The sequence below is a fragment of the Triticum aestivum genome, chromosome 3B (assembly GCF_018294505.1).
Source record: "Triticum aestivum cultivar Chinese Spring chromosome 3B, IWGSC CS RefSeq v2.1, whole genome shotgun sequence".
Classification (NCBI taxonomy): Eukaryota; Viridiplantae; Streptophyta; class Magnoliopsida; order Poales; family Poaceae; genus Triticum; species Triticum aestivum.
In genome coordinates this window covers 142,689,779-142,709,870 of record NC_057801.1, presented here as the reverse complement: position 1 = coordinate 142,709,870, position 20,092 = coordinate 142,689,779, and positions in this window count along the sequence as shown.

Below are 20,092 nucleotides of genomic sequence, written 5' to 3'. Positions count from 1 at the left end.
GGGGGGGGCGAGTGGGGGCGAGTGAGGTGGGGCGGCTAGGGTTTCTAGCCGCGGGAGGGCTAAGTGGCCGGCCGGCTGGGCCGGCCCAGGGTAGGGGGCTGGGCCAGGGGTGAGGGGGCCAGGTGGGGGGTTCGGGGGGGCTGGCTGGGCCAGGTGGGGAAGGGCTGGCCCAGATGGGCCAGTGGGGGTTCCTTCCCCCCACCTCTTTTGTTTTATTTTCCTTTTTTTTATATTTTTCCCTTTTCTTACTTTCTGTTTTAGATTAATTAAAATGCCAAAACATTTTACAAAATTTTGTGCACCCCACCATAATTAGGTTTGCTATTTTAGACAACCCCCGACCATTTTAGTTTTAGTTTTTGAAACCTTTTATCTTAGGTTTTGTTTTGAATTTATTTGTAGACCGGGTTCGAATCAACGTGAGGTTAGCCACAGTAACCGAGGTGATCACTGTTGCTTAATCATCCGGGTGTTACAACAGACCTGCTCATCATCCGCAAAAAAAGAAATATTTTTTCCATCCGAAAAAAAAGAAAAACAGACCTGCTCACCCCTCTGACATGTCTCTGCGCATCGTGATCGTAGACGCGAGGAAGGAAGCGATGCCCCACTTTGCCGCCCGCGGCCACCTTGTGGCACGGTACGGTGGATCTCGTCCGGTTGTTTCTGTACTGCCATAGCCCGTAGCTCGTTTGGCCTCGGAGAGCTATCACTAGTTGAAAAAGGACCTTATATGAGACACATTAGTCCCGGTTTGATTTTGGCCCGGTAGTAATGGTACCATTAGTACCGGTTCGAACGACTATGCATTAGTGCCGGTTCGTGTTGAACCTTTAGTACCGGTTCGTGCCACGAACCGGTATTAAAGGGGTGGTGGAAGGCTGGCGTCAGGCCGGGGCCCCACGAGCCCCTTTAGTCCCGGTTTGTGGCACAAACCGGTACTAAAGGGCCAACCTTTAGTACCGGTTCGTGCCACGAACCGGCACTAAAGGGGTCTAACCTATAGTCCCGGTTGGAGACACAAACCGGGACTATATGGCAATTTTCAAACTTGGAAAAATCATAACTAAATCATCCTAATTCAGAAAAATACATATAATTTATCAAAATTTGGAGAACAAAAAGATTGATAAAAATATGTCGGCGAATATGGAAAAAGTTTCTGATTTTTTTCGTGAATATATATTTTTGACAAATTTAAAAATATTCATGAATTTCAAGTGAATTTGGAAAGAAATCAAATATCTGAACAAATTATGAATTTCAAAATTCTTCGTAATTTTAAAAATAAAAATAAATAATGGATGAGAAAAAATAAAAACAAACATTAAAAGAAGAAAATGACAATATTAATGGAAAATGCAAACTAGAAAAAAGAACAAAACCGGTCGAAAAACCCAGTAGGAAAATAAACCAAACATAATTTAGAAACTTCCCCAAAACCGGAAGTAACAGAAGGTTTACAAGGGCTTTTGCAATAGGGGCAACACATCTGCGGAATAACAAACGATTTGGACATAAGCATCAAACATGAATCCGCATAAATATTAGCTTCCGGAATCTATCTAAAAAACTAATGGTGCAGCTCGAGTTAAATTGACGCATTAAAGGTCCAATAATCCATCGGCGTCGGTATAAAGCTTGATGCAGTTCACTCGAGTTCATACATGGTGAACCGTTCTTGTGCTTTGAGGGAGCAGAGAACACGTGACTCAAGACGACTTGGCGATGGCCATGGCCAATGAAGTCACGAGAAAGGTTGCAGATGGCAAGAAGGTCTCCGTCAACGCGTCAGCAGGCTACTTGTGGAAAACAGACCTGCTCACCATCCGCAAAAAAAAGAAATATTTTTTCCATCCGAAAAAAAAGAAAAACAGACCTGCTCACGCCTCTGACATGTCTCTGCGCATCATGATCGTAGACGCGAGGAAGGAAGCGATGACCCACTTTGCCGCCCGCGGCCACCTTATGGCAAGGTACGGTGGATCTCGCCCAATTTTTTCTGTACTGCCATAGCCCGTAGCTCGTTTGGCCTCGGAGAGCTATCACTAGTAGAAAAAGGACCTTATATGAGACGCATTAGTCCCGGTTCGATTTTGGCCCGGTAGTAATGGTACCATTAGTACCGGTTCGAACGACTATGCATTAGTGCCGGTTCGTGTTGAACCTTTAGTACCGGTTCGTGCCACGAACCGGTATTAAAGGGGTGGTGGAAGGCTGGCGTCAGGCCGGGGCCCCACGAGCCCCTTTAGTCCCAGTTTGTGGAACAAACCGGTACTAAAGGGCCAACCTTTAGTACCGGTTTGTGCCACGAACCGGCACTAAAGGGGTCTAACCTATAGTCCCGGTTGGAGACACAAACCGGGACTATATGGCAATTTTCAAACTTGGAAAAATCATAACTAAATCATCCTAATTCAGAAAAATACATATAATTTATCAAAATTTGCAGAAAAAAAAGATTGATAAAAATATGTCGGCGAATATGGAAAAAGTTTGTGATTTTTTTCGTGAATATATATTTTTGACGAATTTAAAAATATTCATGAATTTCAAGTGAATTTGGAAAGAAATCAAAAATCTGAACAAATTATGAATTTCAAAATTCTTCGTAATTTTAAAAATAAAAATAAATAATGGATGAGAAAAAATAAAAACAAACAGGAAAAGAAGAAAATGACAATATTAATGGAAAATGCAAACTAGAAAAAAGAACAAAACCGGTCGAAAAACCCAATAGGAAAATAAACCAAACATAATTTAGAAACTTCCCAAAAACCGGAAGTAACAGAAGGTTTACAAGGGCTTTTGCAATAGGGGCAACACATCTGCGGAATAACAAACGATTTGGACATAAGCATCAAACATGAATCCGCATAAATATTAGCTTCCGGAATCTATCTAAAAAACTAATGGTGCAGCTCAAGTTAAATTGACGCATTAAAGGTCCAATAATCCATCGGCGTCGGTATAAAGCTTGATGCAGTTCACTCGAGTTCATACATGGTGCGCCGTTCTTGTGCTTTGAGGGAGCAGAGAACACGTGACTCAAGACGACTTGGCGATGGCCATGGCCAATGAAGTAACGAGAAAGGTCGCAGATGGCAAGAAGGTCTCCGTCAACGCGTCAGCAGGCTACTTGTGGAAAACAGACTTGCTCATCATCTGCAAAAAAAAGAAATATGTTTTCCATCCGAAAAAAAAGAAAAACAGACCTGCTCACGCCTCTGACATGTCTCTGCGCATCGTGATCGTAGACGCGAGGAAGGAAACGATGACCCACTTTGCCGCCCGCGGCCACCTTGTGGCAAGGTACGGCGGATCTCGCCCAATTTTTTCTGTACTGCCATAGCCCGTAGCTCGTTTGGCCTCGGAGAGCTATCACTAGTAGAAAAAGGACCTTATATGAGACGCATTAGTCCCGGTTCGATTTTGGCCCGGTACTAATGGTACCATTAGTACCGGTTCGAACGACTATGCATTAGTGTCGGTTCGTGTTGAACCTTTAGTACCGGTTCGTGCCACGAACCGGTATTAAAGGGGTGGTGGCATGCTGGCGTCAGGCCGGGGCCCCATGAGCCCCTTTAGTCCCGGTTTGTGGCACAAACCGGTACTAAAGGGCCAACCTTTAGTACCGGTTCGTGCCACGAACCGGCACTAAAGGGGTCTAAGCTATAGTCCCGGTTGGAGACACAAACCGGGAATATATGGCAATTTTCAAACTTGGAAAAATCATAACTAAATCATCCTAATTCAGAAAAATACATATGATTTATCAAAATTTGCAGAAAAAAAAGATTAATAAAAATATGTCGGCGAATATGGAAAAAGTTTGTGATTTTTTTCGTGAATATATATTTTTGACGAATTTAAAAATATTCATGAATTTCAAGTGAATTTGGAAAGAAATCAAAAATCTGAACAAATTATGAATTTCAAAATTCTTCGTAATTTTAAAAATAAAAATAAATAATGGATGAGAAAAACTAAAAACAAACAGGAAAAGAAGAAAATGACAATATTAATGGAAAATGCAAACTAGAAAAAAGAACAAAACCGGTCGAAAAACCCAGTTGGAAAATAAACCAAACATAATTTAGAAACTTCCCAAAAACCGGAAGTAACAGAAGGTTTACAAGGGCTTGTGCAATAGGGGCAACAATCTGTGGAATAAAAAACGATTTGGACACAAGCATCGAATATGAATCCGCATAAATATTAGCTTCCGGAATCTATCTAAAAAACTAATGGTGCAGCTCGAGTTAAATTGACGCACTAAAGGTCCAATAATCCATCGGCGTCGGTATAAAGCTTGATGCAGTTCACTCGAGTTCATACATGTTGCGCCGTTCTCGTGCTTTGAGGGAGCAGAGAAAACGTGACTCGAGACGACTTGGCGATGGCCATGGCCAAAGAAGTCACGAGAAAGGTCGTAGATGGCAAGAAGGTCTCCGTCAACGCATCGGTAGGCTACTTTTGGAAAACAGACCTGCTCATCATCCGCAAAAAAAAGAAATATTTTTTCCATCCGAAAAAAAAGAAAAACAGACCTGCTCATGCCTCTGACATGTCTCTGCGCATCGTGATCATAGACGTGAGGAAGGAAGCGATGACCCACTTTGCCGCCGCGGCCACCTTGTGGCACGGTACGGTGGATCTCGCCCGGTTGTTTCTGTACTGCCATAGCCCGTAGCTCGTTTGGCCTCGGGGAGCTATCACTAGTAGAAAAAGGACCTTATATGAGACGCATTAGTCCTGGTTCGATTTTGGCCCGGTACTAATGGTACCATTAGTACCGGTTCGAACGACTATGCATTAGTGTCGGTTCGTGTTGAACCTTTAGTACCGGTTCGTGCCACGAACCGGTATTAAAGGGGTGGTGGAAGGCTGGCGTCAGGCCGGGGCCCCACGAGCCCCTTTAGTCCCATTTTGTGGCACAAACCGGTACTAAAGGGCCAATCTTTAGTACCGGTTCGTGCCACGAACCGGCACTAAAGGGGTCCAACCTATAGTCCCGGTTGGAGACACAAACCGGGATTATATGGCAATTTTCAAACTTGGTAAAATCATAACTAAATCATCCTAATTCAGAAAACTACATATAATTTATCAAAATTTGCAGAACAAAAAGATTGATAAAAATATGCGGCGAATATGGAAAAAGTTTGTGATTTTTTTCGTGAATATATATTTTTGACGAATTTAAAAATATTCATGAATTTCAAGTGAATTTGGAAAGAAATCAAAAATCTGAACAAATTATGAATTTCAAAATTCTTCGTAATTTTAAAAATAAAAATAAATAATGGATGAGAAAAAATAAAAACAAACAGGAAAAGAAGAAAGTGACAATATTAATGGACAATGCAAACTAGAAAATAGAACAAAACCGGTCAAAAAACCCAGTAGGAAAATAAACCAAACATAATTTAGAAACTTCCCAAAAACCGGAAGTAACAGAAGGTTTACAAGGGCTTGTGCAATAGGGGCAACACATCTGCGGAATAACAAACGATTTGGACATAAGCATAGAACATGAATCCGCATAAATATTAGCTTTCGGAATCTATCTAAAAAACTAATTGTGCAGCTCGAGTTAAATTGACGCATTAAAGGTCCAATAATCCATCGGCGTCGGTATAAAGCTTGATGCAGTTCACTCGAGTTCATACATGGTGCATAGTTCTTGTGCTTTGAGGGAGCAGAGAACACGTGACTCGAGACGACTTGGCGATGGCCATGGCCAATGAAGTCACGAGAAAGGTCGCAGATGCAAGAAGGTCTCCGTCAACGCGTTAGCAGGCTACTTGTGGAAAACAGACCTGCTCATCATCCGCAAAAAAAAGAAATATTTTTTCCATCTGAAAAGAAAGAAAAACAGACCTGCTCACGCCTCTGACATGTCTCTGCGCATCGTGATCGTAGACGTGAGGAAGGAAGCGATGACCCACTTTGCCGCCCGCGGCCACCTTGTGGCAAGGTACGGTGGATCTCGCCCGATTTTTTCTGTACTGCCATAGCCCGTAGCTAGTTTGGCCTCGGAGAGCTATCACTAGTAGAAAAATGACCTTATATGAGACGCATTACTCCCGGTTCGATTTTGGCCTGGTACTAATGGGACCATTAGTACCGGTTCGAACGACTATACACTAGTGCCGGTTCGTGTTGAACCTTTAGTACCGGTTCGTGCCACGAACCGGTATTAAAGGGGTGGTGGCATGCTGGCGTCAGGCCGGGGCCCCATGAGCCCCTTTTGTCCCGGTTTGTGGCACAAACCGGTACTAAAGGGCCAACCTTTAGTACCGGTTCGTGCCACGAACCGGCACTAAAGGGGTCTAACATATAGTCCCGGTTGGAGACACAAACCGGGACTATATGGCAATTTTCAAAATTGGAAAAATCATAACTAAATCATCCTAATTCAAAAAAAAATATATAATTTATCAAAATTTGCAGAACAAAAAGATTAATAAAAATATGTCGGCGAATATGGAAAAAGTTTGTGATTTTTTTCGTGAATATATATTTTTGACGAATTTAAAAATATTCATGAATTTCAAGTGAATTTGGAAAGAAATCAAAAATCTAAACAAATTATGAATTTCAAATATCTTTGTAATTTTAAAAATAAAAATAAATAACGGATGAGAAAAAATAAAAACAAACAGGAAAAGAAGGAAATGACAATATTAATGGAAAATGCAAACTAGAAAAAAGAACAAAACCGGTCGAAAAACCTAGTAGGAAAATAAACCAAACATAATTTAGAAACTTCCCAAAAACCGGAAGTAACAGAAGGTTTACAAGGGCTTGTGCAATAGGGGCAACAATCTGCAGAATAACAAACGATTTGGACATAAGCATCGAACATGAATCCGCATAAATATTAGCTTCTGGAATCTATCTAAAAAACTAATGGTGCAGCTCGTGTTAAATTAACGCATTGAAGGTCCAATAATCCATCGGCGTCGGTATAAAGCTTGATGCAGTTCGCTCGAGTTCATACATGGTGCACCGTACTTGTCCTTTGAGGGAGCAGAGAACATGTGACTCGAGACGACTTGGCGATTGCCATGGTCAAAGAAGTCACGAGAAAGGTCGCAGATGGCAAGAAGGTCTCCGTCAATGCATCAGCAGGCTACTTGTGGAAAACAGACCTGCTCATCATCCGCAAAAAAAAGAAATATTTTTTCCATCCGAAAAAAAACAGACCTGCTCACGCCTCTGACATGTCTCTGCGCATCGTGATCGTAGACGTGAGGAAGGAAGCGATGACCCACTCTGCCGCCCGCGGCCACCTTGTGGCAAGGTACGGTGGATCTCACCTGATTTTTTCTGTACTGCCATAGCCCGTAGCTCGTTTGGCCTCGGAGAGCTATCACTAGTAGAGAAAGGACCTTACATGAGACGCATTAGTCCCGGTTCGATTTTGGCCCGGTAGTAATGGTACCATTAGTACTGGTTCGAACGACTATGCATTAGTGCCGGTTCGTGTTGAACCTTTAGTACCGGTTCGTGCCAGGAACCGGTATTAAAGGGGTGGTGGAAGGCTGGCGTCAGGCCGGGGCCCCACGAGCCCCTTTTGTCCCGGTTTGTGTCACAAACCGGTACTAAAGGGCCAACCTTTAGTACCGGTTCGTGCCACGAACCGTCACTAAAGGGGTCTAACCTATAGTCCCGGTTGGAGACACAAACCGGGACTATATGGCAATTTTCAAACTTGGAAAAATCATAACTAAATCATCCTAATTCAGAAAAATACATATAATTTATCAAAATTTGCAGAACAAAAAGATTGATAAAAATATGTCGGCGGATATGGAAAAAGTTTGTGATTTTTTTCGTGAATATATATTTTTGATGAATTTAAAAATATTCATGAATTTCAAGTGAATTTGGAAAGAAATCAAAAATCTGAACAAATTATGAATTTCAAAATTCTTCGTAATTTTAAAAATAAAAATAAATAATGGATGAGAAAAAATAAAAACAAACATTAAAAGAAGAAAATGACAATATTAATCGAAAATGCAAACTAGAAAAAAGAACAAAACCAGTCGAAAAACCCAGTAGGAAAATAAACCAAACATAATTTAGAAACTTCCCAAAAACCGGAAGTAACAGAAGGTTTACAAGGGCTTGTGCAATAGGGGCAACACATCTGCGGAATAACAAACGATTTGGACATAAGCATCGAACATGAATCCGCATAAATATTAGCTTCGGGAATCTATCTAAAAAACTAATGGTGCAGCTCGAGTTAAATTGACGCATTAAAGGTCCAATAATCCATCGGCGTCGGTATAAAGCTTGATGCAGTTCACTCGAGTTCATACATGGTGCGCCGTTCTTGTGCTTTGAGGGAGCAGAGAACACGTGACTCAAGACGACTTGGCGATGGCCATGGCCAATGAAGTCACGAGAATGGTCGCAGATGGCAAGAAGGTCTCTGTCAACGCGTCAGCAGGCTACTTGTGGAAAATAGACCTGCTCATCATCCGCAAAAAAAAAGAAATATTTTTTCCATCCGGAAAAAAAGAAAAACAGACCTGCTCACGCCTCTGACATGTCTCTGCGCTTCGTGATCGTAGACGCGAGGAAGGAAGCGATGACCCACTTTGCCGCCCGCGGCCACCTTGTGGCAAGGTACGGTGGATCTCGCCCGATTTTTTTTGTACTTCCATAGCCCGTAGCTCGTTTGGCCTCGGAGAGCTATCACTAGTAGAAAAAGGACCTTATATGAGACGCATTAGTCCCGGTTCGATTTTGGCCCGGTACTAATGGTACCATTAGTACCGGTTCGAACGACTATGCATTAGTGCCGGTTCGTGTTGAACCTTTAGTACCGGTTCGTTTCACGAACCAGTATTAAAGGGGTGGTGGCATGTTGGCGTTAGGCCGGGGCCCCACGAGCCCCTTTTGTCCCGGTTTGTGGCACAAACCGGTACTAAAGGGCCAACCTTTAGTACCGGTTCGTGCCACGAACTGGCACTAAAGGGGTCTAACCTATAGTCTCGGTTGGAGACACAAACCGGGACTATATGGCAATTTTCAAACTTGGAAAAATCACAACTAAATCATCCTAATTCAGAAAAATACATATAATTTATCAAAATTTGCAGAACAAAAAGATTAATAAAAATATGTCGGCGAATATGGAAAAAGTTTGTGATTTTTTTCGTGAATATATATTTTTGACGAATTTAAAAATATTCATGAATTTCAAGTGAATTTGGAAAGAAATCAAAAATCTGAACAAATTATGAATTTCAAATATCTTCGTAATTTTAAAAATAAAAATAAATAATGGATGAGAAAAAATAAAATCAAACAGGAAAAGAAGAAAATGACAATATTAATGGAAAATGCAAACTAGAAAAAAGAACAAAACCGGTCGAAAAACCCAGTAGGAAAATAAACCAAACATAATTTAGAAACTTCCCAAAAACCGGAAGTAACAGAAGGTTTACAAGGGCTTGTGCAATAGGGGCAACAATCTGCGGAATAACAAACGATTTGGACATAAGCATCGAACATGAATCCGCATAAATATTAGCTTCCGGAATCTATCTAAAAAACTAATGGTGCAGCTCGAGTTAAATTAAAGCATTGAAGGTCCAATAATCCATCGGCGTCGGTATAAAGCTTGATGCAGTTCACTCGAGGTCATACATGGTGCGCCTTTCTTGTGCTTTGAGGGAGCAGAGAACATGTGACTCGAGACGACTTGGCGATTGCCATGGTCAAAGAAGTCACGAGAAAGGTCGTAGATGGAAAGAAGGTCTCCGTCAACGTGTCAGCAGGCTACTTGTGGAAAACAGACCTGCTCATCATCCGCAAAAAAAGAAATATTTTTCCATCCGAAAAAAAGAAAAACAGACCTGCTCACGCCTCTGACATGTCTCTGCGTATCGTGATCGTAGACGTGAGGAAGGAAGCGATGACCCACTTTGCCGCCCGCGGCCACCTTGTGGCACGGTACGGTGGATCTCGCCTAGTTGTTTCTGTACTGCCATAGCCCGTAGCTCGTTTGGCCTCGGAGAGCTATCACTAGTAGAAAAAGGACCTTATATGAGACACATTAGTCCCGGTTCGATTTTGGCCCGGTAGTAATGGTACCATTAGTACCGGTTCGAACGACTATGCATTAGTGCCGGTTCGTGTTGAACCTTTAGTACCGGTTCGTGCCACGAACCGGTATTAAAGGGGTGGTGGAAGGCTGGCGTCAGGCCGGGGCCCCACGAGCCCCTTTAGTCCCGGTTTGTGGCACAAACCGGTACTAAAGGGCCAACCTTTAGTACCGGTTCGTGCCACGAACCGGCACTAAAGGGGTCTAACCTATAGTCCCGGTTGGAGACACAAACCGGGACTATATGGCAATTTTCAAACTTGGAAAAATCATAACTAAATCATCCTAATTCAGAAAAATACATATAATTTATCAAAATTTGGAGAACAAAAAGATTGATAAAAATATGTCGGCGAATATGGAAAAAGTTTCTGATTTTTTTCGTGAATATATATTTTTGACGAATTTAAAAATATTCATGAATTTCAAGTGAATTTGGAAAGAAATCAAATATCTGAACAAATTATGAATTTCAAAATTCTTCGTAATTTTAAAAATAAAAATAAATAATGGATGAGAAAAAATAAAAACAAACATTAAAAGAAGAAAATGACAATATTAATGGAAAATGCAAACTAGAAAAAAGAACAAAACCGGTCGAAAAACCCAGTAGGAAAATAAACCAAACATAATTTAGAAACTTCCCAAAAACCGGAAGTAACAGAAGGTTTACAAGGGCTTGTGCAATAGGGGAAACACATCTGCGGAATAACAAACGATTTGGACATAAGCATCGAACATGAATCCGCATAAATATTAGCTTCTGGAATCTATCTGAAAAACTAATGGTGCAGCTCGAGTTAAATTGACGCATTGAAGGTCCAATAATCCATCGGTGTCGGTATAAAGCTTGATGCAGTTCACTCGAGTTCATACATGGTGCGCCGTTCTTGTGCTTTGAGGGAGCAGAGAACACGGGACTCAAGACGACTTGGCGATGGCCATGGCCAATGAAGTCACGAGAAAGGTCGCAGATGGCAAGAGGGTCTCCGTCAACGCGTCAGCAGGCTACTTGTGGAAAACAAACCTGCTCATCATCCGCAAAAAAAAAGAAATATTTTTTCCATCCGAAAAAAAGAAAAACAGACCTGCTCACGCCTCTGACATGTCTCTGCGCATCGTGATCGTAGACATGAGGAAGGAAGCGATGACCCACTTTGCCGCCCGCGGCCACCTTGTGGCACGGTACGGTGGATCTCGTCCGGTTGTTTCTGTATTGCCATAGCCCGTAGCTCGTTTGGCCTCGGAGAGCTATCACTAGTAGAAAAAGGACCTTATATGAGACGCATTAGTCCCGGTTCGATTTTGGCCCGGTAGTAATGGTACCATTAGTACCGGTTCGAACGACTATGCATTAGTGCCAGTTCGTGTTGAACCTTTAGTACCGGTTCGTGCCAGGAACCGGTATTAAAGGGGTGGTGGCATGCTGGCATCAGGCCGGGGCCCCACGAGCCCCTTTAGTCCCGGTTTGTGGCACAAACCGGTACTAAAGGGCAACCTTTAGTACCGGTTCGTGCCACGAACCGGCACTAAAGGGGTCTAACCTATAGTCCCGATTGGAGACACAAACCGGGACTATATGGCAATTTTCAAACTTGGAAAAATCATAACTAAATCATCCTAATTCTGAAAAATACATATAATTTATCAAAATTTGCAGAACAAAAAGATTGATAAAAATATGTCGGCGGATATGGAAAAAGTTTGTGATTTTTTTCGTGAATATATATTTTTGACGAATTTAAAAATATTCATGAATTTCAAGTGAATTTGGAAAAAATCAAAGATCTGAACAAATTATGAATTTCAAAATTCTTCGTAATTTTAAAAATAAAAATAAATAATGGATGAGAAAAAATAAAAATAAACATTAAAAGAAGAAAATGACAATATTAATGGAAAATGCAAACTAGAAAAAAGAACAAAACCGGTCAAAAAACCCAGTAGGAAAATAAACCAAAGATAATTTAGAAACTTCCCAAAAACCGGAAGTAACAGAAGGTTTACAAGGGCTTGTGCAATAGGGGCAACACATCTGCGGAATAACAAACGATTTGGACATAAGCATCGAACATGAATCCGCATAAATATTAGCTTCCGGAATCTATCTAAAAAACTAATGGTGCAGCTCGAGTTAAATTGTCGCATTAAAGGTCCAATAATCCATCGGCGTCGGTATAAAGCTTGATGCAGTTCACTCGAGTTCATACATGGTGCGCCGTTCTTGTGCTTTGAGGGAGCAGAGAACATGTGACTCAAGACGACTTGGCGATGGCCATGGCCAATGAAGTCACGAGAAAGGTCGCAGATGGCAAGAAGGTCTCCGTCAATGCGTCAGCAGGCTACTTGTGGAAAACAGACCTGCTCATCATCCGCAAAAAAAAGAAATATTTTTTCCATCCGAAAAAAAGAAAAACAGACCTGCTCACGCCTCTGACATGTCTCTGCACATCGTGATCGTAGACGTGAGGAAGGAAGCGATGTCCCACTTTGCCGCCCGCGGCCACCTTGTGGCAAGGTACGGTGGGTCTCGCCCGATTTTTTCTGTACTTCCATAGCCCGTAGCTCGTTTGGCCTCGGAGAGCTATCACTAGTAGAAAAAGGACATTATATGAGACGCATTAGTCCCGATTCGATTTTCGCCCGGTAGTAATGGTACCATTAGTACCGGTTCGAACGACTATGCATTAGTGCCGGTTCGTGTTGAACCTTTAGTACCGGTTCGTGCCACAAACCGGTATTAAAGGGGAGGTGGAAGGCTGGCGTCAGGCCGGGGCCCCACGAGCCCCTTTATTCCCGGTTTGTGGCACAAACCGGTACCAAAGGGCCAACCTTTAGTACCGGTTCGTGCCACGAACCGGCACTAAAGGGGTCTAACCTATAGTCCCGGTTGGAGACACAAACCGGGACTATATGGCAATTTTCAAACTTGGAAAAATCATAACTAAATCATCCGAATTCAGAAAAATACATATAATATATCAAAATTTGCAGAATAAAAAGATTGATAAAAATATGTCGGCGGATATGGAAAAAGTTTGTGATTTTTTTCGTGAATATATATTTTTGACGAATTTAAAAATATTCACGAATATCAAGTGAATTTGGAAAGAAATCAAAAATGTGAACAAATTATCAATTTCAAAATTCTTCGTAATTTTAAAATTAAAATAAATAATGGATGAGAAAAATAAAAACAAACATTAAAATAAGAAAATGACAATATTAATGGAAAATGCAAACTAGAAAAAAGAACAAACCGGTCGAAAAACCCAGTAGGAAAATAAACCAAACATAATTTACAAACTTCCCAAAAACCGGAAGTAACAGAAGGTTTACAAGGGCTTGTGCAATAGGGGCAACAAATCTGCGGAATAACAAACGATTTGGACATAAGCATCGAACATGAATCCGCATAAATATTAGCTTCCGGAATCTATCTAAAAAACTAATGGTGCAGCTCGAGTTAAATTGACGCATTAAAGGTCCAATAATCCATCAGCGTTGGTATAAAGCTTGATGCAGTTCACTCGAGTTCATACATGGTGCGCCGTTCTTGTGCTTTGAGGGAGCAGAGAACACATGACTCGAGACGACTTGGCGATGGCCATGGCCAATGAAGTCACGAGAAAGGTCGCAGATGGCAAGAAGGTCTCCGTCAACACGTCAGCAGGCTACTTGTGGAAAACAGACCTGCTCATCATCCGCAAAATAAGAAATATTTTTTCCATCCGAAAAAAAGAAAAACAGACCTGCTCACTCCTCTGACATGTCTCTGCGCATCGTGATCGTAGACGTGAGGAAGGAAGCGATGACCCACTTTGCCGCCCGCGGCCACCTTGTGGCAAGGTACGGTGGATCTCGCCTGGTTGTTTCTGTACTGCCATAGCCCGTAGCTCGTTTGGCCTCGGAGAGCTATCACTAGTAGAAAAAGGACCTTATATGAGACGCATTAGTCCTGGTTCGATTTTGGCCCGGTACTAATGGTACCATTAGTACTGGTTCGAACGACTATGCATTAGTGCCGGTTCGTGCGACGAACCGGCATTAAAGGGGTGGTGGCAGGCTGGCGTCAGGCCGGGGCCCCACGAGCCCCTTTAGTCCCGGTTTGTGGCACAAACCGGTACTAAAGGGCCAACCTTTAGTACCGGTTTGTGCCACGAACCGGCACTAAAGGGGTCTAACCTATAGTCCCAGTTGGAGACACAAACCGGGACTATATGGCAATTTTCAAACTTGGAAAAATCATAACTAAATCATCCTAATTCAGAAAAATACATATAATTTATCAAAATTTGCAGAACAAAAAGATTAATAAAAATATGTCGGCGAATATGGAAAAAGTTTGTGATTTTTTTCGTGAATATATATTTTTGACGAATTTAAAAATATTCATGAATTTCAAGTGAATTTGGAAAGACATCAAAAATCTGAACAAATTATGAATTTCAAAATTCTTCGTAATTTTAAAAATAAAAATAAATAATGGATGAGAAAAAATAAAAACAAACAGGAAAAGAAGAAAATGACAATATTAATGGAAAATGCAAACTAGAAAAAAGAACAAAACCGGTCGAAAAACCCTGTAGGAAAATAAACCAAACATAATTTAGAAACTTCCCAAAAACCGGAAGTAACAGAAGGTTTACAAGGGCTTGTGCAATAGGGGCAACACATCTGCGGAATAACAAACGATTTGGACATAAGCATCGAACATGAATCCGCATAAATATTAGCTTCCGGAATCTATCTAAAAAACTAATGGTGCAGCTCGAGTTAAATTGATGCATTAAAGGTCCAATAATCCATCGGCGTCGGTACAAAGCTTGATGCAGTTCACTCGAGTTCATACGTGGTGCGCCGTTCTTGTGCTTTGAGGGAGCAGAGAACACGTGACTCGAGACGACATGGCGATGGCCATGGCCAAAGAAGTCACGAGAAAGATCGCAGATGGCAAGAAGGTCTCCGTCAACACGTCAGCAGGCTACTTGCGGAAAACAGACCTGCTCATCATCCGCAAAAAAAGAAATATTTTTTCCATCCGAAAAAAAGAAAGACAGACCTGCTCACCCCTCTGACATGTCTCTGCGCATCGTGATCGTAGACGTGAGGAAGGAAGCGATGACCCACTTTGCCGCCCGCGGCCACCTTGTGGCATGGTACGGTGGATCTCGCCCGGTTGTTTCTGTACTGCCATAGCCCGTAGCTCGTTTGGCCTCGGAGAGCTATCACTAGTAGAGAAAGGACCTTATATGATTCACATTAGTCCCGGTTCGATTTTGGCCCGGTACTAATGGTACCATTAGTACAGGTTCGAACGACTATGCATTAGTGCCGGTTCGTGTTGAACCTTTAGTACCGGTTCGTGCCACGAACCGGTATTAAAGGGTTGGTGGCAGGCTGGCATCAGGCCGGGGCCCCACGAGCCCCTAGTCCCGGTTTGAGGCACAAACCAGTACTAAAGAGCTAACCTTTAGTACTAGTTCGTGCCACGAACCGGCACTAAAGGGGTCTAACCTATAGTCCCGGTTGGAGACACAAACCGGGACTATATGGCAATTTTCAAACTTGGAAAAAATCATAACTAAATCATCCTAATTCAGAAAAATACATATAATATATCAAAATTTGCAGAACAAAAAGATTGATAAAAATATGTCGGCGAATATGGAAAAAGTTTGTGATTTTTTTCGTGAATATATATTTTTAACGAATTTAAAAATATTCATGAATTTCAAGTGAATTTGGAAAGAAATCAAAAATCTGAACAAAATATGAATTTCAAAATTCTTTGTAATTTTAAAAATAAAAATAAATAATGGATGAGAAAAAATAAAAACAAACAGGAAAAGAAGAAAATGACAATATTAATGGAAAATGCAAACTAGAAAAAAGAAAAAAAACCGGTTGAAAAACCCAGTAGGAAAATAAACCAAACATAATTTAGAAACTTCCCAAAAATCGGAAGTAACAGAAGATTTACAAGGCATTGTGCAATAGGGGCAACACATCTGCGGAATAACAAACGATTTGGACATAAGCATCGAACATGAATCCCCATAAATATTAGCTTCCGGAATCTATCTAAAAAACTAATGGTGCAGCTCGAGTTAAATTGACGCATTAAAGGTCCAATAATCCATCGGCATCGGTATAAAGCATGATGCAGTTCACTCGAGTTCATACATGGTGTGACGTTCTTGTGCTTTGAGGGAGCGGAGAACACGTGACTCGAGATGACTTGGCGATGGCCATGGCCAAAGAAGTCACGAGAAAGGTGGCAGATGGCAAGAACGTCCCCATCAACGCGTCAGCAGGCTACTTTTGGAAAACAGACCTGCTCATCATCCGCAAAAAAAAGAAAAACAGACCTGCTCACGCCTCTGACATGTCTCTGCGCATCGTGATCGTAGACGTGAGGAAGGAAGCGATGACCCACTTTGCCGCACACGGCCACCTTGTGGCACGGTACGGTGGATCTCGCCCGGTTGTTTCTGTATTGCCATAGCCCGTAGCTCGTTTGGCCTCGGAGAGCTATCACTAGTAGAAAAAGGACCTTATATGAGACACATTAGTCCCGATTCGATTTTGGCCCGGTACTAATGGTACTATTAGTACCGGTTCGAACGACTATGCATTAGTGTCGGTTCGTGTTGAACCTTTAGTACCGGTTCGTGCCACGAACCGGTATTAAAGGGGTGGTGGCATGCTGGCGTCAGGCCAGGGCCCCACGAGCCCCTTTAGTCCCGGTTTGTGGCACAAACCGGTACTAAAGGGCCAAACTTTAGTACCGGTTCATGCCACGAATCGGCACTAAAGGGGTCTAACCTATAGTCCCGGTTGGAGACACAAACCGGGATTATATGGCAATTTTCAAACTTGGAAAAATCATAACTAAATCATCCTAATTCAGAAAAATACATATAATTTATCAAAATTTGCAGAACAAAAAGATTGATAAAAATATGTCGGCGGATACGGAAAAAGTTTGTGATTTTGTTCGTGAATATATATTTTTGACGAATTTAAAAATATTCATGAATTTCAAGTGAATTTGGAAAGAAATCAAAAATATGAACAAATTATAAATTTCAAAATTCTTCGTAATTTTAAAAATAAAAATAAATAATGGATGAGAAAAAATAAAAACAAACAGGAGAAGAAGAAAATGACAATATTAATGGAAAATGCAAACTAGAAAAAAGAACAAAACCGGTCAACAAACCCAGTAGGAAAATAATCCAAACATAATTTAGAAACTTGCCAAAAACCAGAAGTAACAGAAGGTTTACAAGGGCTTGTGCAATAGGGGCAACAAATCTGCGGAATAACAAACGATTTGGACATAAGCATCGAACATGAATCCGCATAAATATTAGCTTCTGGAATCTATCTAAAAAACTAATGGTGCAGCTCGAGTTAAATTGACGCATTAAAGGTCCAATAATCCATCGGCGTCGGTATAAAGCTTGATGCAGTTCACTCGAGTTCATACATGGTGCACCGTTCTTGTGCTTTGAGGGAGCAGAGAACACGTGACTCGAGACGACTTGGCGATGGCCATGGCCAATGAAGTCACGAGAAAGGTCGCAGATGGCAAGAAGGTCTCCGTCAACACGTCAGCAGGCTACTTGTGGAAAACAGACCTGCTCATCATCCACAAAAAAAGAAATATGTTTTCCATCCGAAAAAAAGAAAAACAGACCTGCTCACGCCTCTGACATGTCTCTGCGCATCGTGATCGTAGACGTGAGGAAGGAAGCGATGACCCACTTTGCCGCCCGCGGCCACCTTGTGGCAAGGTACGTTGGATCTCGCCCGGTTGTTTCTTTACTGCCATAGCCCGTAGCTCGTTTGGCCTCGGAGAGCTATCACTAGTAGAAAAAGGACCTTATATGAGACGCATTAGTCCCGGTTCGATTTTGGCCCGGTACTAATGGTACCATTAGTACCGGTTCGAACGACTATGCATTAGTGCCGGTTTGTGTTGAACCTTTAGTACCGTTTCGTGCCACGAACCTGCATTAAAGGGGTGGTGGCAGGCTGGCGTCCGGCCGGGGCCCCACGAGACACTTTAGTCCCGGTTTGTGGCACAAACCGGTACTAAACGGCCAACCTTTAGTACGGTTCGTGCCACGAACCGGCACTAAAGGGGTCTAACCTATAGTCCCGGTTGGAGACACAAACCGGGACTATATGGCAATTTTCAAATTTGGAAAAATCATAACTAAATCATCCTAATTCAGAAAAATACATATAATATAACAAAAATTGCAGAACAAAAAGATTGATAAAAATATGTCGACGGATATGGAAAAAGTTTGTGATTTTTTTCGTGAATATATATTTTTGACGAATTTAAAAATATTCATGAATTTCAAGTGAATTTGGAAAGAAATCAAAAATCTGAACAAATTATGAATTTCAAAATTCTTCGTAATTTTAAAAATAAAAATAAATAATGGATGAGAAAAAATAAAAACAAACAGGAAAAGAAGAAAATGAAAATATTAATGGAAAATGCAAACTAGAAAAAAGAACAAAATAGGTCAAAAACCCAGTAGGAAAATAAACCAAACATAATTTAGAAACTTCCCAAAAACCGGAAGTAACAGAAGGTTTACAAGGGCTTGTGCAATAGGGGCAACACATCTGCGGAATAACAAATGATTTGGACATAAGCATCGAACATGAATCCATATAAATATTAGCTTCCGGAATCTATCTAAAAAACTAATGGTGCAGCTCGAGTTAAATTGACGCATTTAAGGTCCAATAATCCATCGGCGTCGGTATAAAGCTTGATGCAGTTCACTCGAGTTCATACATGGTGCGTCGTTCTTGTGCTTTGAGGGAGCAGAGAACACGTGACTCGAGACGACTTGGCGATGACCATGGCCAAAGAAGTCACGAGAAAGGCCGCAGATGGCAAGAAGGTCTCCGTCAACGCGTCGGCAGGCTACTTGTGGAAAACAGGCCTGCTCATCATCCGCAAAAAAAAGAAATATTTTTTCCATCCGAAAAAAAGAAAAACAGACCTGCTCACGCCTCTGACATGTCTCTGCGCATCATGATCGTAGACGTGAGGAAGGAAGCGATGACCCACTTTGCCGCCCGCGACCACCTTGTGGCACGGTACAGTGGATCTCGCCCGGTAGTTTCTGTACTGCCATAGCTCGTAGCTCGTTTGGCCTCGGAGAGCTATCACTAGTAGAAAAAGGACCTTATATGAGACACATTAGTCCTGGTTCGATTTTGGCCCGGTACTAATGGTACCATTAGTACCGGTTCGAACGACTATGAATTACTGCCGGTTCATGTTGAACCTTTAGTACCGGTTCGTGCCACGAACCGGTATTAAAGGGGTGGTGGCAGGCTGGCGTCAGGCGGGGGCCCCACGAGCCCCTTTAGTCCCGGTTTGTGGCACAAACCGGTACTAAAGGGCCACTGTTTAGTACCGGTTCATGCCACGAACCGGCACTAAAGGGGTCTAACCTATAGTCCTGGTTGGAGACACAAACCGGAACTATATGGCAATTTTCAAATTTGGAAAAATCATAACTAAATCATCCTAATTCAGAAAAATACATATAATATATCAAAGTTTGCAGAACAAAAAGATTGATAAAAATATGTCGGCGGATATGGAAAAAGTTTGTGATTTTTTTCGTGAATATATATTTTTGACGAATTTAAAAATATTCATGAATATCAAGTGAATTTGGAAAGAAATCAAAAATCTGAACAAATTATGAATTTCAAAATTCTTCGTAATTTTAAAAATAAAAATAAATAATGGATGAGAAAAAGTAAAAACAAACAGGAAAAGAAGAAAATGACAATATTAATGGAAAATGCAAACTAGAAAAAAGAACAAAACCGGTCGAAAAACCCAGTAGGAAAATAAACCAAACATAATTTAGATACTTCCCAAAAACCGGAAGTAACAGAAGGTTTACAAGG